At 45.2% G+C, this 25,940-nt stretch overlaps 2 long non-coding RNA genes across 4 annotated transcripts; both read left to right on the top strand.

The window, feature by feature from the left end:
- Window positions 1-966: 966 nt before the first annotated feature.
- LOC309520661 lies at window positions 967-20,406 on the top strand. Of its 3 annotated transcripts, none has more exons than XR_014214281.1 (5): window positions 967-1,377; window positions 4,931-5,086; window positions 16,947-17,015; window positions 18,343-18,384; window positions 19,990-20,406. It is a non-coding gene; the product is annotated as an uncharacterized lncRNA (long non-coding RNA). The 3 variants fall into 3 exon arrangements; XR_014214282.1 differs by having other exon boundaries at window positions 967-1,381; window positions 4,969-5,086; window positions 19,990-20,405; XR_014214283.1 differs by lacking the exon at window positions 967-1,377 and having other exon boundaries at window positions 4,746-5,086.
- A 92-nt stretch (window positions 20,407-20,498) lies between these two features.
- On the top strand, window positions 20,499-23,769 carry LOC309520709. Its single transcript, XR_014214322.1, has 2 exons — window positions 20,499-21,254; window positions 23,311-23,769. It is a non-coding gene; the product is annotated as an uncharacterized lncRNA (long non-coding RNA).
- Window positions 23,770-25,940: the final 2,171 nt, after the last annotated feature.

Genomic DNA, 25,940 nt, shown 5'->3' on the forward strand with positions numbered 1-25,940 from the left:
TAACAGCAGCACGAATATTACTGGCCCAATAATGGAAGCAAGAAGAATTACTGACGATTGAAGAATGGAGAATGAAGTTAATGGACTATGCAGAACTAGATAAACTAACAGGAAGGATTCGAAACCGGCGGGACCAGAAATTCACGGAAGACTGGAGTAAATTTAAGGACTACTTGAAAAGTATTTGTGAAGATCAGACGACGTTTGTAGGTTTGCAAGAAGTTTTGTGAGGAGTATTATTGGAAGTATTGCAAAAATGGAGAAGGGGAAGGATGATTTGTTAAGAGATGTAAAGGCAATATAAAGTTAAGAAATGCATAAGAAGTGGTTAAAACGGTGAATCATCAGAGGTGCTGATGGAAGTCTAAAAAGATTGTATGTGATAAGTTTTGTGGTACATTTTATAATTTATATGTTAAAATCAATTTTAAAAAAAAGAGCTTGGGATGAATGTACCTGCGAGATCGCCTTAGACAATATTCACCCATTAGGCCGCTTCGGTTGGCAGAATTGGCAATGTTACAGGTGCCTCATAATACTTATTCCTCATTTGTAGGAAATTGATGCGTTAGTGTGGCAACATTTTGAAATACACCAAGATTGCGCATAGTCTAAACACTTTGGGTCTGATGGCGGTTGGGATGGCGAAAGTCATTTTTCCAGGAATACTGACCCCTTTTTAATTAAAAATTATTATTTTCCCCCACACATGTAAAGAGGAATACGCACAAGTTAAATGTGCTTATAAGTTGCGGGCTCACTGTATTTTTAAACCCTTTAAAAGCCGGCAATAAACACCAGATTAAAATACATGCTGACGTTCTGCATGTCTGGACAGACTTTGCCTTAACAAATATGCTTTTTATTGTGTGCCGAGAAGATTAGAGTTGCCAGATATCAAGAGGCAGGGAGATGCTGGAACGTTGACCCCATGTGAGTTGCAGGCTTGCTGGAATTTGCTTTATTGCTTCGCTGTTTGGTAAACCGCTTTGAGGTTTCCTTTCGTTTTATTAAATCCATAGCAAATAAGACGCATGGAGTGTTCCAACGATTCAGGAAAAGAGGCGTTGTTTTGGGGGTTATTTTACAACCAAGTGCTGCAAAAATCTTCATAAAATAAGTGTGTACAATTTTCAACTCTGGCTGTTGGGCCAATGCTCCGAGTTGGAGGTTGGGCAAGATTGAACTAGCCCTCCAAAATTCCCCAGAACCCAAATTTAGATGCAGTTTCTGTTCTTTCTCCACAGGCCTCCCCACTTCCCACCCTCCTCCTCCTCTCTGTGCGCTGAGATCCACCTTCGCTTTCAGTTTAACTGAGCTGAGCTGCATTCCTGAGGTCTGTCACTTGTGGCTTCTTCTTGAATTCCCTCTAGACACGTAAGTACCGCTCCCTTTTGAAGTCTCTCAGGTGGGCTTGCTGAATTGCCAGGGGCAGCCGCAAGAGATTTCCTGCCCCTCCCAGAAAACACCCCACCCACTATACAGTGGTACCTCGGGTTATGGACGCTTCAGGTTACAGACACTTCAGGTTACAGACTCCACTAACCCAGAAACAGTACCTCGGGTTCTTTGCTTCAGGATGAGAACAGAAACCGTGCGGTGGCAGCGGGAGGCCCCATTAGCTAAAGTGGTGCTTCAGGTTAAGAACAGTTTCAGGTTAAGAACAGGCCTCCAGAACGAATTCAGTTCTTAACCCAAGGTACCACTGTACTAGCATAAAGGCTCATAAGAACATAAGATCCAGAGTCTGCTCATACCCTCCAGCATTTCTCTGATGAAAACAGGTTCGTTGCAAGGGGGAAAGCGGGATATTCCAGGGTCAAATCAGAAACTGGGATGGCTTCTGTAAATCCTGGAGGTTTTCTGGATCATCCTAATGGCTCGCTTAGCCCAGCATCTGTTCTCAAGTGGCGAAGCAGGTGCCTGTGCAAATCCAACAAGTAGGACCCGAATATTGCGATTCAGAAGTGTTCTTTCCTCTGATGGTGTAGGCAGAGCACAGCTGTTGTGGCCAGTGGCCCTCAATAGCTTTTGCTTCCATGGATCTGTCCAATCCTCTTATGAAACCGTAAGAACAAGGTCAGAACCCATAAACGAAACACAACAGGGCCGCCCAGTCAAACTGTACATTGGGAGACCCAGGATGGGCAAAAGGAAAAGGCTTGTTCAAATTACGATAAATTCAACAGTGTAAATAAGTTCTGATGGATGTAACAATGGATTACGGAGCGGTTTAGTGAGTTCATGTAAAATATGCAGGGATGTATGGTATGCAAAATGAACCACGGAAAAGAAAAGAAGGGAAATCATTGATTTAAGGTTGTTTAAATGAAATGTAAATTATAAAATTTAATAAAAGTTATATAAAGAAAGACTTGTTCACACAGTGGCTCACTAAGCTGTGGCATTCACACATTATTATTATTATTATTATTATTATTATTATTATTCCCATTGGAACTCCAGGCTATTGAGATCACTGCACTGTCGGAGCCTGCTAAAAACATTGTTTAGACAAGCCTGCCGAGCTTTTAAGAAAGCCGGTGAGAGGGGTTTTTTAGAAACTTTTAAATTGTTGATTTTTCTTATTGCTACTTTTATTGTCCCCCCCTCTAAACTGATCTGAGGTTTGTTATTACAATTAAGCTGTGTAAACATGTCTTGAAATAAATAAACATTGATTGCCCTCTCTTTGCCCTAAGGTGAGTTACATTACGGAGGGGAAATACTGTGATTTTATGTTGTAAACTGCTCTGTGATCCTCAGATGAAGGATTTAATTAATTTGATAAATTTTAATTAATTAGTAATAACAACAACATTAAAATGCAATATTAAAAACAGTTTTAAAAAATATTCACAAAACAAGGTGGGTTCTAAAGGAAGACTAGACAAATTCCCTGAGGACAAAGGCCATTTAGGGCTTTAAACGGTCAGCACCAACACTTTGAATTGTGCTCAGAAACGTACTGGCTATTAATGGCTACTAGCAACAATGGCTATGTGCTATTCCTCCCGTGTTGAAGGCAACATGCTTCTGTATACAAGACACAGCAGAGTTTAATGGCTCTCAGAGGATGGTGCCCGGTTGCCACTGTGTGTGAGTCTCTGCTCCAGGGCTCGCCTCTCCTCTCCTGGGATTGAGGCCGCAGAAGCAGGGGTGGCCAAACAATATCAAATTTGAGATTCACACAGAGAGAAGGCAGGCAGGCTTCTCTGAGGGAGAGAGCACTCAAGACCCCCTCAAAAATGAATTTAACTCAGCACCCCAGCCATGAAAACCCGCTGGGGAATAACCAACTCAGCCCGTACCCCCATAGAGGGAAACAAAACTCCTCTGGAAAACCTATAAAGGAAGTAATGAAGACATCAAAACGTACTCGGGTTCGACCAACAGCTTCATCCATTTGACCTTTGCAATTTCCTGTTTCACCCTTAAACTTTGCTTACTAAAGAAAAGAAGAAATGGTATGACTTTTGATCACCATTATACATAAGGGCATAAGAAATCTGCCTTATGCCCAGCCAGAGCATTGGTCCATATAGCTTAGTGTTGTCTACACTGACTGGCAGAAACTGGACTACAGCTTCCATTATCCCTGACCACGTTTGGGGCCAGGAATGCTCAAATATCAGCTGCTAGAAACCCCAGGATGAGAGAGTGCTCTTGGGCCTGATTCCTGCTTGTGGGTTTCCCTTGGGGGCACCTGGGTGGCTCATAGCTGTCAACCATCCCTTATTTGGCGGGAAACTCCCTTATCCCAGCGCCGTGTCCCGCTGCTGTCCCTCATTGATGATGTCCCTTAAATTTCCCGGGTTTCAAAGGAAGCAGCTCCTCTCCCTCCCTCCCTGCCAGCCAGCCAGGGAGGAGGGAGGCTCCAACTGTGTTGCTTGGCTGCGTTGCTCACCCAATAAGGAGTCTAAGAACGACTGGGGGGTGGAGCTTGCATGCCTTGTGCTGATCAAATCGGCCGCATTGCCTGGGGACTCGCCTTTGCTCAGCGCTTCCCAGCGGAGAGGTGACGGTGGTTTCCCTTGCTGCGTCCCCTTTGCCGGGTTGCTGCGCTGTGGGAACCACCGCTTGAGGCTTCGTTTGGCTTCTGGCTGGGCTTTCTGCCTTTGGCTCAGAAGTTGAACATGCTTGTGCCCGGAAAATCCCTTATTTTGGCTGCTGGTCCCTTATTTTCAAATCTGTAAGTTGACAGCTATGGGGTGGCTGCTGTGAGTACAGGATACTAGACTGGATGGGCTCCTTTTGGGACTGATCCAGCAGCCAAGCTCTTCTGATGTTCTTATGAGCCACACTGACTCCTGGAGCTGATGGGATTTGGAGTCCATCAACATCTAGGGCCTAAAGTTTTCTCTTTCCATGGAATAATCCCTAAGCATTGGGCTAGAAATCCATTAAAGCAATAGGAATACTTATAAAATGTTGCACCTGCTAATCAAGACGATTCCTTCTGCAGAAATAAATAAGCAAAGTTTCAATGTATTGAACCCGTCAGGTCCCAGCATGGGCGACAACAATTTAAGATTCCCTATTAAAAGCAGTCGAAAGCAAATTGTATGCAGTGATAGTTCTACTCAAGAGCAGAATTAATGAATAAACCAGACCAACTTAGGTCCATTAATTTCAGGGAGTCTACTCAGAACAGGACTAGCACGGGATACAAAACAACAACAAAAATGTGAGTCTACTCTGAACGGGACAAAATGTAACCCTGTAATGATCATAAGTGGCAGAGGTGATAAGGAAACATTCGTCCCCTGCAAGAAAACATCTTTCCTTGGAGGGGTTACGCCCGTTTCCTTGGCCTACCTAACATGATGATTGCACAACACGGGTTTCTCCAGAAAAAGATCTTGGGAGATTTTTATTTTGTCAAAGCGAAAAAGCCCCTTTGCATCCAGGCTTTTCTGTTTCACAATAGAGGGTGGTGGTGACTGGTGTTGTTTCCTGTTAAAACAGCGAAAGGAGCAGTCCTCAGCTAAGGAGTGCTCTGACAGACTCTCTGGACTTTGAACAATGGCATACGTGAAGATGGGAGCCTTATTCCTGCTCATCGCTATCCTTCAGAGTTCTGTAGGTAAGTCGCACTGCCTGATCTCTTGCATCTCCTTCATTCAGGAGGTTTGGACTTCTTGTTTTTGCCTTTTGCTCGTTTGCTTTGACCCAGTGAGATTTCAGACAGACGGGTGACTGTCCCAAACAGACCGGCTTATGGAGGAAGTTTGGACATTGCACCCATTTAGGTATAACCGCAAGGCTTTTTTTGAGTCTCAAAACATCTGAATGAGCACTCAGACCTAGGAAAGTCATTTAAAAGCTACGTTTTTTCTTTGAAAGAGCATCTTTGTTTTTATTTTGCTTTGCAACTAGGCAAACTTTACCAACTCATTTTTAGCAGGTTATTCATTTCTTTTTTAAGGGAATGAGAAGGAATGAATCCTTTAGGCAGGCGGGGGACGGATGGACAGAAATGATTAGTTATAATTTTACCCTCAAATGTCATTTTAGCAGCTTTTAAAAAAGAAAATGAAATGGGAAGTAGTTACTCATTTACTCAGGGTGGGGGAATGTTATGACTTTCCTCCCAGGTATCATCAAGGAAAGTTATAGATAATATTTTACAAAGTCACAGAGAAGCCATAAATTGATTTGTTTCTAAAGCAAGTCTTATTAAACATCCAGTTAGCCAGAAGATAAACATTTATTGCACAAGCCAAAGGCCATAACATCATTCGAAAACACTAATAGCATGAGAACATAAGCAAAACCTCCTGTACTCATGACTCATTAAAAGTTTAGGGAAGCTTTTAATGTTTGATGTATCATAGTATTTTAATATTCTTTTGGAAGCCGCCCAGAGTGGCTGGGGAAACCCAGCCAGATGGGCGGGGTATAAATAATAAATTATTATTATTATTATTATTATTATTATTATTATTATTATTATTATTATATAAACCTCCAAGTAGGATCTGAGCACAAGAGCAGTTAAGGCTTTGGGCGGGGGCAGAGTTTAATCTGCAGCAGAAGGCAGAACGCTTCTGAGGTCGCAGCCACGCCGTTTATTGAAAGCACGTTCAACTCACAGTTAAAGCACATGGTGTGTCCTTTCCCTCAAAAAACAGAACCCTGGAAACTGTAGTTTGCCATTTCCAGCACCCTTAACAAACTACAGTTCCCAGGATTCTTGGGGGTGGCACTATGTGCTTTAAATGTGTAGTAAAAAAGGTAAAGGGACCCCTGACCATTAGGTCCAGTCGTGGCCGACTCTGGGGTTGTGGCACTCATCTCGCTTTATTGGCCGAGGGAGCCGGCGTACAGCTTCTGGGTCATGTGGCCAGCAGGACTAAGCCGCTTCTGGCGAACCAGAGCAGCGCACGGAAATGCCGTTTACCTTCCTGCCGGAGCGGTACCTATCTATCTACTTGCACTTTGATGTGCTTTTGAGCTGCTAGGGTGGCAGGAGCAGGGACCGAGCAATGGGAGCTCACCCCGTTGCGGGGATTCGAACTGCCAACCTTCTGATCAGCAAGCTCTAGGCTCTGTGGTTTAACACACAGCGCCACCTGCGTCCCATATGTGTAGTAAATGTGCCTTAATATATATATGGTGCAGATATTAACTGAATGCCAATTTCCAAAAAATTAGGAGAGTTGCTGTTTCACTCAACACCCTGCTTTAGGCTTCACATTTGGGGCATTTGACCGGCCATTGAGAAAACAGGAGACTGGACTGGATGGAGGCCCATTTGGCCTGATCCAGTGGCAGGGCTCTCTTTAAGTCCTTGCATTTATTTCCCAGTTGAATGGATCATTGTTGCTTTCAGATTTGGGGTAGTTTTACTATATTCTGTTTTGGAGCTGGCTGGGTTCTGTGCAGGCTGACATGTTGTGCCTGATGATCGTCTTCCAAAGCAGCTACTCTATTCCGAACTTAAAAAGGGGACGCGTAATGCTGGTGGTCAACAAAAGAGGTTTAAAGACTGTCTCAAGGCAGACCTAAAAAAAATGTAGTATAAACACAGACAACTGGGAAACACTGGCCTGCGAGCGCTCCAGTTGGAGAACAGCCTTGTCCAAAGGTGTCATGGGCTTTGAAGACACTCGACCTCAGGACGCAAGGGAGAAATGTGCAAAGAGGAAGGCACGCTGGGCAAATCCACACCATGATCAACTCCTGCCCAGTAACCAATTTCTCCACTGTGGAAGGACGTGTGGATCCAGAATTGGCCACCACAGTCACTTATGGACTCATTGTTAAAACCGTGTTTATGGAAGACAATCTTACTCAGCTACGAGGGATCGCCAAAGAAGAAAAAGATGATTTAAGGCGATGAGCTGACTCAGGATGCCTGTGAAACTGCTCTCTGGGCAGAATGAAGAAGAAGCATCAGGTCAAACTGACTTCATAAATGAGCAGAAGATCCCCAATGAAGAGGAACTTGCCTTTCATGGCTCTGCATTTAATTTAATCCCAAATGAGCATGTGCAAATGCTAAGCCTGCCCCTCTTTGAAACAAACCAGACGAATTCTTCTTCTTTTTAAAAAAACATTTTTATTAAAATTTCACAAATTTTAAACAGACACAAAAATACAAACAAACACAACACAAATAACAGGTATAGTTTCAAATCCTTATTTTCTTAACATCTTTCCCTGACTTCTCCACACCTCCCCTTCTTGTATTCCAATTCCAATAGTTAGCTCAGCAAGTTCTTGTCCCCAGCTATTACCTTATTATTATTATACTTAATTCATCTTAATTAACCAATTTTAACTTATAGACCTCAATTTAAACAACAATACTCATTCTTTACACCCTTTTTCTAAGGTCGACCCAAGTTCCCTTCCACGAATTTCCCAATTTTTATATTAATTGCAAAACAAAATAACAAAACAACAACAACAACAACAACATATAATTATACACCCTTTGGATTCCAAAACTCTCACCCCCCCCCTTTCCCGGTTTCGATCCTCAAACCAGACGAATTCTAAGGTGTATCAAGGGGGAGAGAGTTCAGAAGAACTCCCTGCCTATTGACATAGAATCATAGAACTGTAGAGTTGGAAAGGGACCACAGGGGTCATCTAGTTTAACCCCCTGCAACACAGGAATCTTTTGCGCAGTGTGGTGCTTGAACCCAGGACCGTGAGATTCAGAATCTCACGCTCTACCAACTGAGCCATAAAGCTGTGTACTTTGTTCAGCACCTGCTCAAGAACTATTTGTGCTTGGGCATTCCTATCCAGATATGTAGGGACGCGGGTGGCGCTGTGGGTTAAACCACAGAGCCTAGGACTTGCCGATCAGAAGGTCGGCGGTTTGAATCCCCGCGACGGGGTGAGCTCCCGTCGTTCGGTCCCAGCGCCTGCCAACCTAGCAGTTCGAAAGCACCTCCGGGTGCAAGTAGATAAATAGGGACCGCTTACTAGCGGGAAGGTAAACGGCGTTTCCGTGTGCTGCGCTGGTTCGCCAGATGCAGCTTGTCACGCTGGCCACGTGACCCGGAAGTGTCTGCGGACAGTGCTGGCTCCCGGCCTATAGAGTGAGATGAGCGCACAACCCTAGAGTCTGGCAAGACTGGCCCGAACAGGCAGGGGTACCTTTACCTTTACCTTTATCCAGATATGTAGATTACTGACAGCATTTTAATTTGGTTTTTAGCTTACCACTTTTTTAAAATGATGAAAAACTGTCGTTTTGCTGATAATGGCACTGTTTTGTTTTCTCCCTCTCTTTCTGGGGGGGTAAGTCACTTTGAGATTTGTTTTAACAATCAAGATGAATATGAGATCTCATGCAATAAATAAGAAGTTGACGGTTGGGCTCCCAACCAAGGACTGAGTGTCAGAGGTAAAGAATGAGGGAAATTCCTTAAGACTAAGAAGGGAAACAACTTTCACAGCAAGTGGTGAGGAAGGGAAACCTCGGACATCACAAGTCACCCGACCCTGAAAAACAGATGACTAGAAAGGGAAGGAAGTTCAGGGAGGAGTCAGTATGCGGGTGATACCCAGCTCTACCTCTCTTTCAAAGCGGAACCAGTGAAGGCGGTGAAGGTCCTGTGTGAGTGTCTGGAGGCGGTTGGAGGATGGATGGCAGCTAACTGATTGAGGTTGAATCCTGACAAGACAGAAGTACTGTTTTTGGGGGACAGGAGGCGGGCAGGTGTGGAAGACTCCCTGGTCCTGAATGGGGTAAGTGTGCCCCTGAAGGACCAGGTGCGCAGCCTGGGAGTCATTCTGGACTCACAGCTGTCCATGGAGGCACAGGTCAATTCTGTGTCCAGGGCATCTGTCTACCAGCTCCATCTGATACGCAGGCTGAGACCCTCCCTGCCCGCAGACTGTCTCGCCAGAGTGGTGCATGCTCTGGTTATCTCCACTTGGACTACTGCAATGCACTCTATGTGGGGCTACCTATGAAGGTGACCCGGAAACTACAATTAATCCAGAATGCAGCAGCCAGACTGGTGACTGGGAGCGGCCGCCGAGACCATATAACACCGGTCTTGAAAGACCTACACTGGCTCCCAGTACGTTTCCGAGCACAATTCAAAGTGTTGGTGCTGACCTTTAAAGCCCTAAACAGCCTCGGCCCAGTATACCTGAAGGAGCGTCTCCACCCCCATCATTCTGCCCGGACGCTGGGTCCAGCTCCAAGGGCCTTCTGGCAGTTCCCTCACTACGAGAAGCCAAGTTACAGGGAACCAGACAGAGGGCCTTCTTGGTGGTGGCGCCTGCCCTGTGGAACGCCCTCCCACCAGATTTTAAAGAGAAAAATAAATACCAAACTTTTAGAAGACATCTAAAGGCAGCCCTGTTTAGGGAAGCTTTTAATGTTTAATAGGTTATTGTATTTTAGTGTTTTGTTGGAAGCCGTCCAGAGTGGCTGGGGGGAGCCAGCCAGATGGGCGGGGTATAAATAATAAATTTAATTATTATTATTATTATTATTATTATTATTATTATTATTATTATTATTACTGTCTATGGAGCTAGAACCTGGAGACTACGGTAGCCAAAAAGTGGACTGGCCCTCCTGATAACTTCATAGTTAATCTATGAAACTCCCTGCCACAGGAGGCAATGATGGCCACGGACCTAGATGGCTTTAAAAGAGGACTGGCCAAATTCAAGGAGGAGAAGGACTATCAATGTCAACTGTTGTTGTTGTTTAGTCGTTTAGTCGTGTCCGCCTCTTTGTGACCCCCTGGACCAGAGCACGCCAGACACTCCTGTCTTCCACTGCCTCCCGCAGTTTGGTCAGACTCATGTTTGTAGCTTCGAGAACACTGTCCCACCATCTCGTCCCCTGTCGTCCCCTTCTCCTTGTGCCCTCAATCCTTCCCAACATCAGGGTCTTTTCCATGGAGTCTTCTCTTCTCATGAGGTGGCCAAAGTCCTGGAGCCTCAGCTTCACGATCTGTCCTTCCAGTGAGCACTCAGGGCTGATTTCCTTCAGAATGGAGAGGTTTGATCTTAATGTCAACTAGCCATTACAAATAAGCTCTCTCGTCACAGTCAGAGGTTGTAATGTTTCTGAATCCCAGTTGCTGAAAACCATAGGAGGGAAGAACGTTCTTGCTTGGGGTCCTGCTTGTGGGTTTCCCATGGGGGCATCTGGTTGGCCACTGTGAGAACAGGATACTACCCTAGATGGGCTCCCTTTGGCCTGACCCAGCAGGCTCTCCTAACGTTTGAACTCCAGTTCCCCCTCGCAGGGGAGCAGCTGACCTGCTCATTACTAACATTTACGAGTTGCATCCAATCTTAGTCCTTACTCAGAGCAGAACTGCAGATCTGGACATCAATCATACAAGAAATATGCAAAGTAACTAAGCAAGTACAGTGGTACCTCTGGTTGCGAACGGGATCCATTCCGGAGGCCCGTTCACAACATGAAAAGAGCACAACCTGCAGCGGCGCATCTGCACATGCGCGGGTTGCAATTCGCTGCTTCTGCGCATGCATGTGACGCCATTTTGTGCTTCTGCGCATGCGCGAGAAAGGAAATAACCCTTTCTGATACTTCTGAGTCGCCGCAGGATGTAACCTGAAAGAACGTAACATGAAGCGGACGTAACACGAGGTATGACTGTATTAGAAGTCACCCCAGAACTGCCACTACTAAACGTCTTCCAAGACAATAGCGCCCATTCGCAACGGAAAGAGCTCATAACCCACCTACTCTCTCAGCAGCCAGAAGCATCATAGGCAGACACTGGAGAGACCTGTCAGGAGTAAGCATGGACCAATGGTACCAAATAGTCTGGGAAACAGCCTTATTAGAAAAACTAACCAATAAGCTGAAACTGACACGGGGACAAATAGAAGAAGATGCCTTCACCCCGGTATGGATACCCTTTATCAATTTTTCTTCTTCTTCTTTGGTCAGTAAGATTGTCTTCCATAAACACGGTTTTAACAACGAGTCCATAAGTGACTGTGGAGGCCAATTCTGGATCCACACGTCCTTCCACAGTGGGGACATTGGTTTCTGGGCAGGAGTTGATCACAGTGAGGGTTTTCCAAGGGTGCCTTCCTCTTAGCACGTTTCTCCCTTGCGTCCTGAGTTTGAGTGTCTTCAAAGCCCATGACACCTTTGGCTGTTCTCCAACACTTTATCACATACACAGCCCAACAAGACAACAACAAGAACCCGTCAACAGCATATGAATCCATCTGGCTAACCTGATAAAAAAACAGACCCACCCCAGTCACACACATGAAAACAAAGTTCACCACAGCCAATGAAAGACAACCAACCGCACCCTGGGCCATGGTTGGGCAAACTAAGGCCTAGGGGCCGGATGCAGCCCAATTGCCTTTTCAATCCAGCCCGCGGATGGCCCGGGAATCAGTGTGTTTTTACATGAGTGGAATGTGTCCTTTTATTTAAAATGCATCTTTGGGTTAGTTGTGGGGCATAGGAATTTGTTCATATTTTTTTTTCAAAATATAGTCTGGCCCCCCACAAGGTCTGAGGGACTGTGGAGCAGCCCCTTGAAAAAGTTGCAGACCCCTGTCCTAGGCCAACCCCAACCTCTCTCACCACCAAAGGAACATAGGCAAATAGTAAAGAGAACCCACACAGGTGACACTGACACAAAACCCCACATTATGCTGGGCCCGGGGGTTAACCTGAGCAACGCGGTCCAGGTCTGGTCTCGGATCCAAGGATTCCATGAGGAGTCAGTCCAACAGGGCCAAGGCCGGAAACCAGGCAAGGTCAGGCACAGAGCAACAGGCAGGTTCCAGCAAGCAGCAATGTTGCTCCAGCAGCCTTTTATCTCTGATGGGGTAACGGTCGGTCCTGATCCCCCGGCGATTCACCTCCCTGTCTCGCCCAAAGGCGAGCACTCCTCCTGCGAGTACTCAGGTCTCTCCTTCTCTCAGACCTTAGTCTCTACAGCTCGGGAGACGTCGGTGGGTTACTAGACCCAGGGGCCGCCTCAGCCTCTCCTGACCCAACCGGTAGTGGAGCAGCTGTAAGTGATGGCCCAGAAGAGGGCAACAAGGTCATCCCCACATCTGGAGCCAGGGCAGGATCAGGCCCCTGACTTGGCCCAGCTGGTGCTTGTTGCAGGGGAACCTGTGCGGACTGGGGCCCTTCAGGATCAGGCCCCAGAGTCGGTTCAGCTGCCGTCTGAGGCAGAGGATCTGGTGCGGACCGAGACTCCTCCGGTTCCAAGTCCGAGCCCAAGTCCCAGGCCATCACACACACATACACTAAGTAGAATAGAAGCCTTGCTACCCAACCCCACCCCACTCACCATTCCCCCCTCCACTTCTTTCCCCCTTTTCTTCCTGATGTAACGCTAATGTCTCAGCAAATGAAACTGATCCGTAGAAAACGCAACTTGGAAAAAGAGACATTGCACATACTTTTGCAAACCAAGAAATCTTTCATAAAAATATATATACCGTATTTTTCTTTCTATAACACTCACATTTTTTTCTCCTAAAAAGTAAGGGGAAATGTCTGTGCATGTTATTGAGCGAATGTGTGGTCCCTGGAGCAGACTGGTCCGAGTGCAGAGGCAAAAATCAGGCAAAAATCAGATCCCGCGTCACAAAGGAGGGAAAGCTGTAGAGGAGGCTGCTGCTTTCCTGCATTCTGCCTCAGGGTCACCCCAAATTCACCATCAGATCACATAGCATGTCTACAGCTACAGCCCGCACCAAAAAAATCACGCACCCACTGTTGCCTGGGGCCACAATGGTGCAAAAACGTGGTTACAAAGCACAGATCCACATGGATTCCCAGGATTTTTGCATTGGGCTACCCCAAACTCACCGTCAAACCACATGTCTGTGGTCACAGCATGAAGCACAAAAATGATACATCCACTGTTTCATTCAGAATTTTTTTTCTTGTTTTCCTCCTCTAAAAACTATGTGCGTGTTATGGTCAGGTGCGTGTTATAGAGCGAAAAATACGGTATATTTTAAAGAATAGAACAGCAGATATCAGGCTCATCAGTTCGGAATTGCAATCTTAAATTGTTCTGTAATATCTGGTGGGTGGTGCCTTTATTAAAAAAACACACATATATACTACTTGTCATGTAAGCATCTCCAGGCTACGTGCCATAATAATAGAAAAATAACAAAAATGTAATTACAATCGATATCCACTTAGCAGCTATGATGGAGAGCATGAAGAACTCTTTAGTAAGTGTTCCTGGGGACACCGATTGGCCCTTGACAGAAATATTCCCACAATCAAGCAATGCAGGGGGGAAATTGACTAAACCAAGCCGTCTCTGGCTAACTCAATTTCACTCCTGCTGGGAAGTTTGAAAGGTGGTTGGATTATTGAGCCAGAGTTTCTCTTTTTCGGGGTTAAGCAAGCCACTCACGTGGATACATGAATAAGGATTTGTCTCCCCATGTGTTATTTTTACGCATAATTATAAGTAAATGTTATAGAATGACAGCCTGAGGATTTTATAGGAAATGAATTTATAAATAAATGGTCCAGATCCACATGCAGACATGATGGCTTGGGGAAGAGGGAGGGGTCAGTTGTCCCAGGGTACCAGGCAGACAGGAAGGTGAGGCAAGGCAAGATCAGCACCTTGGAGAGGGACCAAAGTGTGGGTATCAGGACCACGGTTTGCCTCAGCAGTGTCCTGAAGCCATTCATAGGGGCATCTTATTCATGATAAATTAACGTGTCATTAAGGTAAGACGGGGAATAGGCAGGAGAAAGGATTTTGAGGAGTTATGGAGGGTGTTAGTAGAATTTGTATTGATAAAACGGAAAGGGGTCAAACCATCACAAGAGGTGCTGAAATTTTGGGAGGCTGGATAGCTACAATGGAATGCTCTCGGTGGTGGGGTGCACATTTTTATTCTTATTTATTTATGATTATTGCTGTTGTTTAGTCGTTTAGTCGTGTCCGACTCTTCGTGACCCCATGGACCAGAGCACACCAGGCACTCCTGTCTTCCACTGCCTCCCGCAGTTTGGACAAACTCATGCTGGTAGCTTCGAGATCACTGTCCAGTCATCTCGTCCTCTGTCGTCCCCTTCTCCTTGTGCCCCCAATCTTTCCCAACATCAGGGTCTTTTCCAGGGAGTCTTCTCTTCTCATGAGGTGGCCAAAGTCTTGGAGCCTCAGCTTCAGGATCAGTCCTTCCAATGAGCACTCAGGGCTGATTTCCTTCAGAATTGATCGGTTTGATCTTCTTGCAGTCCATGGGACTCTCAAGAGTCTCCTCCAGCACCATAATTCAAAAGCACCAATTCTTTGGCGATCAGCCTTCTTTATGATCCAGCTCTCACTTCCACACATCACTACTGGGAAAACCATAGCTTATGATTATTACTTTATCAAAATAAAAATAAAATAAAAAGAAGGGGCATCTGGCCCAACTCCTGCAAATAGTTATAGCCTTGTCTATGTATTCATTGACTAGAGATCACTGACTAAATCCTGCACCTGCACATTTAAAGGCCTGATAGTTTCCTCTGCAGCCATTGCCTTATTCTGAGGACTGGGGGTTCAAGCTGTGGAGCTGTGCTCTTGACAGGAGATCCCCGAGGAGATAAGAAAAGCCTACTGGATTGGGCCCTTCCAGTCCAGAATCCTGTTCTCACAGTGGCCAACCAAATGCCCATTATGGAAAGCCTGCAAACAGGACCCCAGAACAGGAGCCCTCTCTCATCTTGCTGTTTCCAACACCTAGTATTCAGAAGTATTGCTTCAACCATAGACGCAGAGGACGGCCATTGTGGTTAATAGGCATTGGCAGCTTTCTCCTCTGTTAATTTGTCCAGTCCTCCTTGGAAGTCCTCCAACCTGCGGGCCATCACTGTGTAATGTTGAAGCAAGTTCTTCTGTGGAATTACAGTGGTACCTCAGGTTACATACGCTTCAGGTTACAGACCCCGCTAACCCAGAAATAGAGCTTCAGGTTAAGAACTTTGCTTCAGGATGAGAACAGAAATTGTGCTCCGGCGGTGTGGCCGCAGCGGGAGGCCCCATTAGCTAAAGTGGTGCTTCAGGTTAAGAACAGTTTCAGGTTAAGAACAGACCTCCAGAACGAATTAAGTACTTAACCAGAGGTACCACTGTATGTGCTGTGATATCTCCTCAAGAATCTCCTGACTCGCTAAGGCCTAGGACCCTCGTACTTACGGGACCGCCTCTCCTGGTCTGCCCCGCAGAGGACCTTAAGGTCCATGACTAATCATAGTTTAGAGGTCCTGGGCCCTAAGGAAGCCAGACTATCCTCCACCAGGGCCAGGGCTTTTTCAGTGATGGCTCCGACCTGGTGGAATGCTCTGTCCCACGAGACTAGGGCCCTGCAGGACTTGATCTCCTCCCGCAGGGCCTGTAGGACAGAGCTATTCCACCTGGCCTTCAATTTGAATTAACCTGATCCTCTATTCCTTTTTTCTTTTCCTCTTCTATGAAGAAACCCTTTCTGGGAGCCACATTTAAATTCCTTTTCACACACTTCGTTGCTGGCCCTAGTAGGACTAACTTGGCCAGTTAGCCCTGGATATCATTCAATGTCTACTGACTGGGTTTTTGTTTTGTTTTTCAAAAATGACCCCTGAATTTTTGAATATTATTGATATTGATGCTGCATTTTATGTTGTATTCTATGCTGTTTTATGCTGTTTTTAAGCCGCATTTTAATCAGTGTTTTATATTTGCTGTTAGCCACACTGAGCCCGGTTTTGAAACTGGGAAGGGTGGGGAATAAATAAATAAATATTAATATTATTATTATTACCAGTAAGGAAGTATTTTTCGCTCTATAAGATGCACCATATTTTTCTCTCTATAAGACGCACCAGACCACAAGGCACACCTAGTTTTTGGAGGAGGAAAACAAGAAAAAAAATATTCTGAATCTCAGAAGCCAGAACAGCAAGAGGGATCTCTGCGCAGTGAAAGCAGCAATCCCTCTTGCTGTTCTGGCTTCTGGGATAGCTGCGCAGCCTGCATTCGCTCCATAAGACGCACACACATTTCCCCTTACTTTTTAGGAGGGGAAAAGTGAGTCTTATAGAGCAAAAAATACGGTATTTGGACTGATCAGCATAGGTCTGGGAGCAGAGGTATTTTCCTTGGGAAAGAGATGCGGGTACCAGGGACCATGGAACAGCATGGGGCAGACCAAGGATTTGACCCATCATCAAGGATGCCTTCATAGAATCATAGAATCATAGAATCATAGAGTTGGAAGAGACCACAAGGGCCATCGAGTCCAACCCCCTGCCAAGCAGGAAACACCATCAGAGCACTCCTGACATATGGTTGTCAAGCCTCTGCTTAAAGACCTCCAAAGTAGGAGACTCCTTCATCGGAGGCCTCTTAAGGATTCTGTATCTGGGCCACGACCCCAATGGCTTATGTGTAGAAGAGGCATTTGTCAATATCCAGAACAGGCTTGAAATTTTGCTTTCTTAGAAAGGAGCACCGCTGGCGTGACTATACATTTTGAGGAAGCCGACCAGAATTACTCCTTTTATATCAACGGTAAGAAAATCCATCAGACTTTGGCAATTTTAAGGGGAGTATTAACAACTGCACAGAGAGCTATCTGTTAATCACCACCAATCATTATATTTGCATGCTGGTTTTTCCAAATTGTGCTTTGGAGGGAGTCACAGGAACGGTAGGACAAACCAGTGTTTTGGCAGGTGCATTGGAAAACAAATTGGAAGTCTTACCAAATACATCCCACATTGTAACATTCAGACCAGTGGTTCCCAAATTGTGAGGTACCACTCCTTGGGGGTCGATGGGATTACCGAGGGGGTTGCTAAGAGGCAAGGGGCTCTGGAGGTGTCATTGACTTTGAAAAGCTGGTCTCACTGGATTAAATATGTCAGTTTCATTTGAATTCATTAAACTAAACTGGTTTCATTGGGTTTTGAATAATTTTGACTGTTTAGAACTGTATCATACTATATTATCTTCCTTAGTGGGTCCTGCAAAGTGTTATTCTGAACAATGCTTTTTATACGGTAGGGGGCACTGGAGGGTGATTTATGGAACAAAGGGGGGCGGCCCCCAAAAGTTTGGAAACCAGGGGGAGAGGGCCGTCTCTGTGGTGGCCCCCAAGTTGTGGGACCTCTGTCCCACAAAGGTGCCCTGGCACCTGCATTGTATACTGTAGCTTCCAGTGAACACCTTTGATCCATGAGGTAGATATTTTTAGGATGCATTTATTTTTGTGATTTTAAGTCGTTTTAAACCGTGTTGTGTTTTATGGTTGCAACCTAGAGTGAAGGGAGGGTAATGTAATAATAATAGTAACGGTAATAATAATGGGGTTCCTTATTTTATTTCATTATGTTCCATTAAAAAGGAAATAGTAATAATATACTTGGCACCTGCCTGTTCCATTAATGGAATTGGAAGTCTCTAATGACTGCAATTGTACATTGCAGTTTTTATTTCAGTGCGGTGTAGTGGTTAGAGTGTTGGACTAGGACCTGGGTTCAAATCCTCCCACTTGGCCATGGAGCTCTCACTGGGTGTGGCCTTGGGGGCCAGTCACTGCCTCTCAGCCTAACCTACCTCACAGGGGGGTTGTGGGGATTAAATGAGAAGCAGGGAGAACCATGTAGTACACCTCCTTGGGTGGAAAGCTGGGATATAAATGCAATGAATTAATAAACACGATTAAATTAATTGTTCTGACCTGACCTCAGAGTTAACGGTGGCAGAGGGGGATTCACATTGCGACTATTCTTTGCACAAGTGGGAAAGGAATATTTGTCAATATTCAGAATTAGTACCCTGGTCTTCAATGATTTCTGTTACTCACTTCAGTATTCTTACAACTTTTTCCTCATAGATACCTTTGAGGACTTTTACACGAACGAGAGCTACTATTATGGTATGATGATCTGGAAGGATCTACTGTAACAGCGTGGAGAGTGTCATTTGGCCCACTTGGGGCCTATGGACTGGCCAAATTTGACTGGATCACCCCAACTGGTCAGAAGGTTTGGGGTCAAACCCTCGGGTTTGGGGGCCTCAATGAAGCAGGGCCAGTTTAAAGCCACGGTTTTTGAACTTTCAGCTGCAAGGGAAACTTTTCTTCATCAACTGAATGTTGGAAATTGGGAAATATCAGGAGAGATAAAAGGCCTTTTTTCGCACAGTGCATACAGTCATACCTTGGAAGTCAAATGGAATCCGTTCCGGAAGTCCGTTCGACTTTTAAACGTTCAAAAACCAAAGCGTGGCTTCAGATTGGCTGCAGGAAGCTCCTGCAGCCAATCGGACGCAGCGTCGGACATTCTGGTTCCCAAACCGGAACACTCACTTACGGCTTTCGATCGTTTGGGAGCCACTTTGTTTGGGAGCCAAGGTGTTCGAGATCCAAGGTACAACTGTATTTAACTTTTGGAAATCCCTCCCACAGGAGGCAGTGATAACCACCAACTTGGAATGCTTACAAGATGATGGTGAATTTTGAGCATCTAAGCCCAAAGCATAGGAAATAAAATCCCGCCAGACCAGATGACCTAAAAGGGTCCATTTGGTTCTAGTCCAACCCCTCAGAGACATGTGGTTTATGTGTATTTTTTCCCACAATAGCTGAAGTCCCCCCCCCCCCGTAGTGGTTAAAGTGCATACTTTAAAAAAATAATATTTTATTTGTTGAATATAAGAACAACATATAATCAAATACAAGCAATCAAATACAGTTTTTCCCTACACCCCCCCCCAAAAAAAACCAGCCCCAACTACGTCCAGGTAATTACATTAGTAATATAATAATAATAATAATAATAAAATTTCTACAGTTGCTGGTTTAAAAATATCATTCCACTTGCTCCCATGTGTCTTAGGTGGTTTAAATCTGAAGTTCTTATACAGTGGTACCTCTGCTTACGAGTGCGATCTGTTTCGGGGTGCCGTTCGCACCCTGAAAAGTCCGTAAGGAGAGTGCTGGAGCTGTGCATGCGCGATGCGCGATGCGCGATAGAGCATTTCTGTGCATGCAGATCGCTTCTGTGCGTGCGGCGAACCTGGAAGTAAACACTACCGGGTTTGCCACGTTCGTAACCTGAAAAGCGGCAACGCGAAGCAAACGTAACACGAGGTATGACTGTATACCACAAAAATCAACTGTAGATTCCATGCTCAGTTGGTTAGAGCGTGGTGCTGATAATGCCAAGGTTGCAGGTTCGATCCTTGAATGGGGCAGCTGTATATTCCTGCATTCCAGGAGATTGGACTAGATGACCCTCAGGGTCCCTTCCAACTCTACAATTCCATGATTTATGACCTCCAAGGATTTTCATTGCTGGACTGTTGAAATCCCGGCTGCAGCTGACATCAGTGTCCAAAGCACTTTAGAGCAAAAACCATCCATGTTGCCCATCCACATATTCAGTAAAGGCAGTTTAATAAATACATAAATTAATAAATAAACATATACATTAATAAATGCATAAATTAAGTGTTTACTTCTTTTTTTTTACCTTTCCAGATACATTGGATTATGATGAGTTCAAAGAAATAGAAAAAGTAAGTCGCTTTTTTGGGAATCTACAGGTTAAATCCCACCCACTCCTCAGTGGGGTGTTAAGTCTCTGTAGGAGCAAGTCGAGAAGCTAGGCACTGAGTGTTGCAGTACAGAATGCTGCTAGCCGTCCTCCCTCCCTCCCCACGCCATCGCTGAGTGTGCCCCTTCCTTCCTGGTTGACCCAGTAGATGCCTCCTCTGGGGCAATGTGCATAGAGGCTAACACCTTCTCTTCTTTATTTATTTAATAAAATGTATACACTGCTTGGGGATGCAGGTGGCGCTGCGGGTTAAACCACAGAGCCCAGGACTTGCCGATCAGAAGGTCGGTGGTTCGAATCCCCGCAACGGGGTGAGCTTCCATTGCTCGGTCCCTGCTCCTGCCACCCTAGCAGTTCGAAAGCACGTCAAAGTGCAAGTAGATAAATAGGTACTGCTCCAGCAGGAAGGTAAACGGCGCTTCCCTGCGCTGCTCTGGTTCGCCAGAAGCGGCTTAGTCATGCTGGCCACATACACCGGCTCCCTCGGCCAGTAAAGCGAGATGAGCGCCGCAACCCCAGAGTTGGCCACGACTGGACCTAATGGTCAGGGGTCCCTTTACCTTTATATACTGCTTGGTTGTAAAAAAGAAAAATAAAAAAAACCTCAAAGCAGTTTCCAAAAAAAGTTTAAAGTAAAAAATTACCATTGAGGAAAAAATTAAACTTTCGGAAAGTTAAAATAATAGAGTAAAATTGCACCAGCTCTCTAAAACATCTGGGTAGGCTTGCCCAAATAAAAATATTTCTCTGCAAGCACCAAATAGAGAACAGTTGAAGGCACCTGCCTGAAGTCAATAGGCAGGGATGTTCCAAAGATTTTAGTTTCTGCCACACTGAAAGATCGATTTCTCGCTCCTTTCACCAGTGGCTCGCTCAGAGAGGGCAGGTCAGCAAGCAAAGAGGAGGCAGAGGAGCACCAGGGGCAGAAAGACACGAAAGATTGGTGTGAGAGGTGTGCCTCAATTGGAGGGGGGCATTGGCAGCTTCCGAGCAATACAGACCCCTTCCCTGCCAGCCCTAGAACCAAAGATCCATGTTTGCGAAGTAACGCACAGCGTTCTGTTTCATTTTGCAGCCCCCTAAATGCTCCACCGGGCCTTTACACCCTTGCAGCTGTGCCCTGTTCTTTGTTAGTGTCCTCCACACCCTACCTGTCATCCTGCGAGTCCTCGATGCACGACACTAGGAGGTACAGAAGTTCTCATCATATTTATCTGCTTTGACAATGTGCCTGTGGAGTAGATATGATACAATAATCTTTATTGTCATTGTCCCATACAGAACAACGAAATTGGGGGAGAAAAAAAATCTACATAAGACATTCAAAACCAACAAGCCTGCTATCCCAGTTACCGTATCCCAGCCTCGTTAGCCCCCTAAAAACTCTGATACCCCATAATTAAATACAATATACTCCCATACAGAATACCTTACATTGCGTTTAAAACCAAAGTCGCATTTGGGTAGAAACTGTTTCTCAGGCGGCTAGTCCTAGTCTTTATAACCCTGTACCTTCTTCCAGAAGGCAGAAGCTGAAAGAGATCATTTCCAGGGTGCGCACTATCCTGCGCTATCTCTGCAGCTTTCTTATGGCACCTGGAAGCGTAGATTTGATCCAAAGTGGGAAGAGTGCACCCAATTATTCTCTCCGCAGTCTTTACAACCCTGGACAGCATTGTTTTTCCCCTGACTGTGCAGCTCCCAAACCACACACACAGACCATAAGTTAATACACCGTGAAGAGATGTAAAAAAAGTGTTGGAATATTCAGGACAGAGAAAAGAAAGTACTTCCTCTTGCAGCGCATGGTTAAGCCACATGGAACTCACTGCCACAGGAGGTAGAGATGGCCACCGACTTGGAAGGCTTTAGAAGAGGATTAGACAAATTCATGGGGAAGGCTGCACTGAGACAGCAACGCTGCTGTATCCCAGTTGCTGGAAACATGCTCTTCTGCTTGGAATCTGCTTGCGGGTTTCCCAAAAGAGGCATCTGGGTGGCCACTGCGACAGCAGGATTCTGAACTGGAGGAGTCATTGGCCTAAACCAGCTGGCTTCTTATGTTCTTGACTGTAAGAGATAGCATGAAAAGACATTGGTAGATAGATAGATAGATAGATAGATAGATAGATAGATAGATAGATAGATAGATAGATAGACGTGGGAGGCGCTGTGGGTTAAACCACAGAGCCTAGGACTTGCCGATCAGAAGGTCGGCGGTTCGAATCCCCACAACGGGGTGAGCTCACTTTGCTCAGTCCCTGCTCCTGCCAACCTAGCAGTTCAAAAGCACGTCAAAGTGCAAGTAGATAAATAGGTACCACTCCGGCGGGAAGGTAAACGGCGTTTCTGTGCGCTGCTCTGGTTCGCCAGAAGCGGCTTAGTCATGCTGGCCACATGACCCAGAAGCTGTACGCCGGCTCCCTCGGCCAATAAAGCGAGATGAGCAACCCCAGAGTCGGCCACGGCTGGACCTAATGGTCAGGCGTCCCTTTACATATTTATATATGTCCCTTTATATATTTATTAATTTTTTAACATATAAATTCCAACAGTCATTTAACATAACTTCTTATCTTATACAATATTTTAGACTTCCGTCAACAGCCTCTGAAGATTTTCCGTTTTTTTATCACTTGTTCTGCATTTCTTAATTTCTCTATTACTTTTAATTGTCCTTAACTGAGAATTCTTTTGAAAGTCTTCCTTGCAATATTTCACATAATCCTCCTTACAGAACTTCTTGCAGTCCTACTAGCATAATCTGTTTATCACAATTGCTTTTCAAATAGCTCAGATATTTACTCCAGTCCTCTAAGAATCTCTGATCCCGCAGGTTTCGAATCCTTCCTGTTCATCTAATTCTGCATAGTCCATTAATTTCATTTGCCATTCTTCCTTCGTCGGCAATTCTTTGTGAAAAGACATTGTTAGGAGAATCTGCTTGCTCAGACTGTACGAAGGATGTGTCAAGAGCTTTCAGAGAAAGTTTGTGCAGGAAAAACATGGCCTTGTGCTAGTCTGCAAGAGAGCAGGTATCCTGTCCTTCTTGCTAAATCAGGCATCCAGTTCTGATAATGCAGGCATGCTTTTTGTCTGAGTAGGTGATTTAATTTCTGCAGATGTGCAAAGCTAAAGTGAGGGAATGCCTCTAGATAAGCCTGGGTAATTCATAGGTCCGTGGATTCTACCTTTGTTGAATTATTTTTAATGGATTCTCTTTGCTCTCTCTCTCTCTGTTCCAGATCTGATGCAATCTGCTTGCTTTGGTGACAGGATTTGTTGTTTTAATGTCTTCCTGAGTGCCAAAGAGAAACTTTCCTACACCTGTGAATGAAATGCCTTATTTTCCTACAGTACTGCTATGATCAAAAGAACCACACAACTTCTTCCATCGGCCCAACAACTTTTGTACCTTCCCTTCCCGGAGCAAGGCACACAGGCTCTTCACGGGACATTATTTGTTAAATTCTAGGAAGCATCTAAAGCATTTTGATGTTTGGGGGTGAGAGGGAGCAAAGAATCCTAGTGTGTTCTCTGCCTATGTCTTTTTTGTCAAAGGATATTGGAAAATTCAGATGGAATCTGCAAACAATACATAATTGATGAGTCTCCCCTGCCCATTTGCATTGAAATTAATGGTGGCAGAATAACGTAACGCCAATGTAAATTATGTAATAAATTCTGTAAGTCTGCCACAGCAAGCAGCAGAAGGAACAGTGTTGTTTTTGGCAGAAGGCGGCCTGCAGCAAAACAGAAGCAGTGCTGCATACAACAGGAAATGATTCCCTCGTACACCCTACCTTCTGCTCATCTAAAAAACGTTATTTTTCGCTCCATAAGACGCACCTGACCATAAGACGCACCTAGTTTTTAGAGGAGAAAAGGGGGAAAGCCCTGTTTTTTTGAGGATCAGCTCAAAGTTTTGCAGTTTCTTTTGCAAAGGGGAAAAGCCCTGTTTTCTTGAGGGTCAGCTCAAAGTTGTTGAGTTTACTTCGCAAAGGGAAAAAATCCTGTTTTTATGGGGTTCAATTCACAGTTCTGCAGCTTCTTTAGGAAAGGAAAGGGAGCCATTTCTACAGTTTCCAGACAGATAATCTAATCAGCCAGTCACATGTCGCTGGGGAAACAAACAGCCTCCGTCTGCAGAACATTCAACAATGGAGGGCGGGGCACGGGGCGGGGCCAGAAAGGGAGCCAGTGATCAACCACACATTCACTCCATAAGACGCACAGACATTTCCCCTAACTTTTTAGGTGGAAAAAGGTGTGTCTTATGGAGCGGAAAATACGGTATTCGCCTACCATCTGGCACCTGCTTAATGGCAAGAGTTGTCGGCAATATCCATTCACTGTTCAAACAACTGGCCCGCATTATCGGCAAATGGCAGCCACTGAAAATCGGCTGAGTTCCATGTTGGAAGATTTGACTGTGTGGTTTCTGTGGTTCCTTCCTACACCGGTGCCAGCACTGCTTGACAGCTTCAGCAAGGTGGCAACGTAATAATAACCTGCAGGATCAAGCCAATGGTCCTTCTAGCCTAGCTTCCTGTTCTCACAACAATCAAATGCCCCTAAGAACCTTGGAGTCTTGATAGACTGCCTCTGAACTCAGAGCCTCCATAGAAACATCCGAAAAGCCCCGCTGCTGGATAAGGACAAAAGGGGCCCATCGAGTCCAGGCATCCTCTTCTCACAGCGACCAGCTAGATGCCCATATGGGAAACCGGCAAAAGCAACTTAGCTGGCGACCTCTGAGTAGATCCTGACAACAACTGCTCACAGTGTGCCACTTAGGGTATGTGTGGACAAGTTCAAATGTTAAGGATGCTCCCAGGGTTGGGCAGATCCAGGGCATTATTGTTATTCCAACATTATTGTTATTCAGAGGGAAGCTGGAAAAAGCACCATAAAGGCTAGTTTAGGTCAGCCCTCTGTTTCTCTCCCATTCTCTTCCTTATGTGTGATGTGCTAAGCGACTCTGCCTATTTGCATGTGGACTACGAGAGGGTGATAAAATGCGTCTGTTGCAAAACAACAAATTGTCCTGGCGTTTATAATGAAACCGATCCACACTTCCTGGTGCAGATACAAACTTAGTCCAGTCAAATATTTATTTATGGTCAACCAAATAAATTACGACGTATTATAAATATATCTATGCAACATCACAATCTCAGGTGAACGAAGATGATAGGCTAGGAGTTCAAGAGGTGTAAGAGGTACCAGAACATACAGGTATATTGTCAGCTGCTTGGTTAAGGATTTATGAGACCCCCTCTCGGAAGATGCTCAAAAGGGTCTTTAAAGGTCAACCAGGAAACTCTTGTTGTGAACAAAAATCTGCCCTTTTTCCCTTATGGGGTATCCAAGAGCCAATATAGAGTCCTTACATAGGTTCCCTATTGGTAGGAGAAAATAACAGAGGCCAACCTGAGAATATTGAGAAGCAAAGCAGCTAGTAAGCCTGATCTTTATTGATCTGTTGCAACAGGGTCCTCACTCACCACACGCAGGAGGGAGGAGGAACTCAGAACAGTGGCGCACAAGGCCTTATATAGACATTTTAAATTCCCTGCCCTGGAGCTCAAGACACCCCTCCATACATCATACATACATCACAGAAGGGGTGTAACCCAAGACCACCACCCCAGATACATCATACCTACAACACAGAAAGGGCGGTTTACAGCAGAAATCTGAGTGCTTTGTTTACCTCCTGTCTGCCAGGTTACCTGTTTAATGGCCACTTGATTGGATTGCCTGGGGAGCCTGGCCAGTCTTTTGTAATGATAAATACTTAGTTCCTGAGCCAGGTCACAGCCTCACACCCTATTCATATCTTAAATGTGCCCTTAAGAGAGGATTTGTGAAG

The sequence above is a fragment of the Podarcis vaucheri genome (assembly GCF_965113315.1).
Source record: "Podarcis vaucheri genome assembly, chromosome: 16".
Classification (NCBI taxonomy): Eukaryota; Metazoa; Chordata; class Lepidosauria; order Squamata; family Lacertidae; genus Podarcis; species Podarcis vaucheri.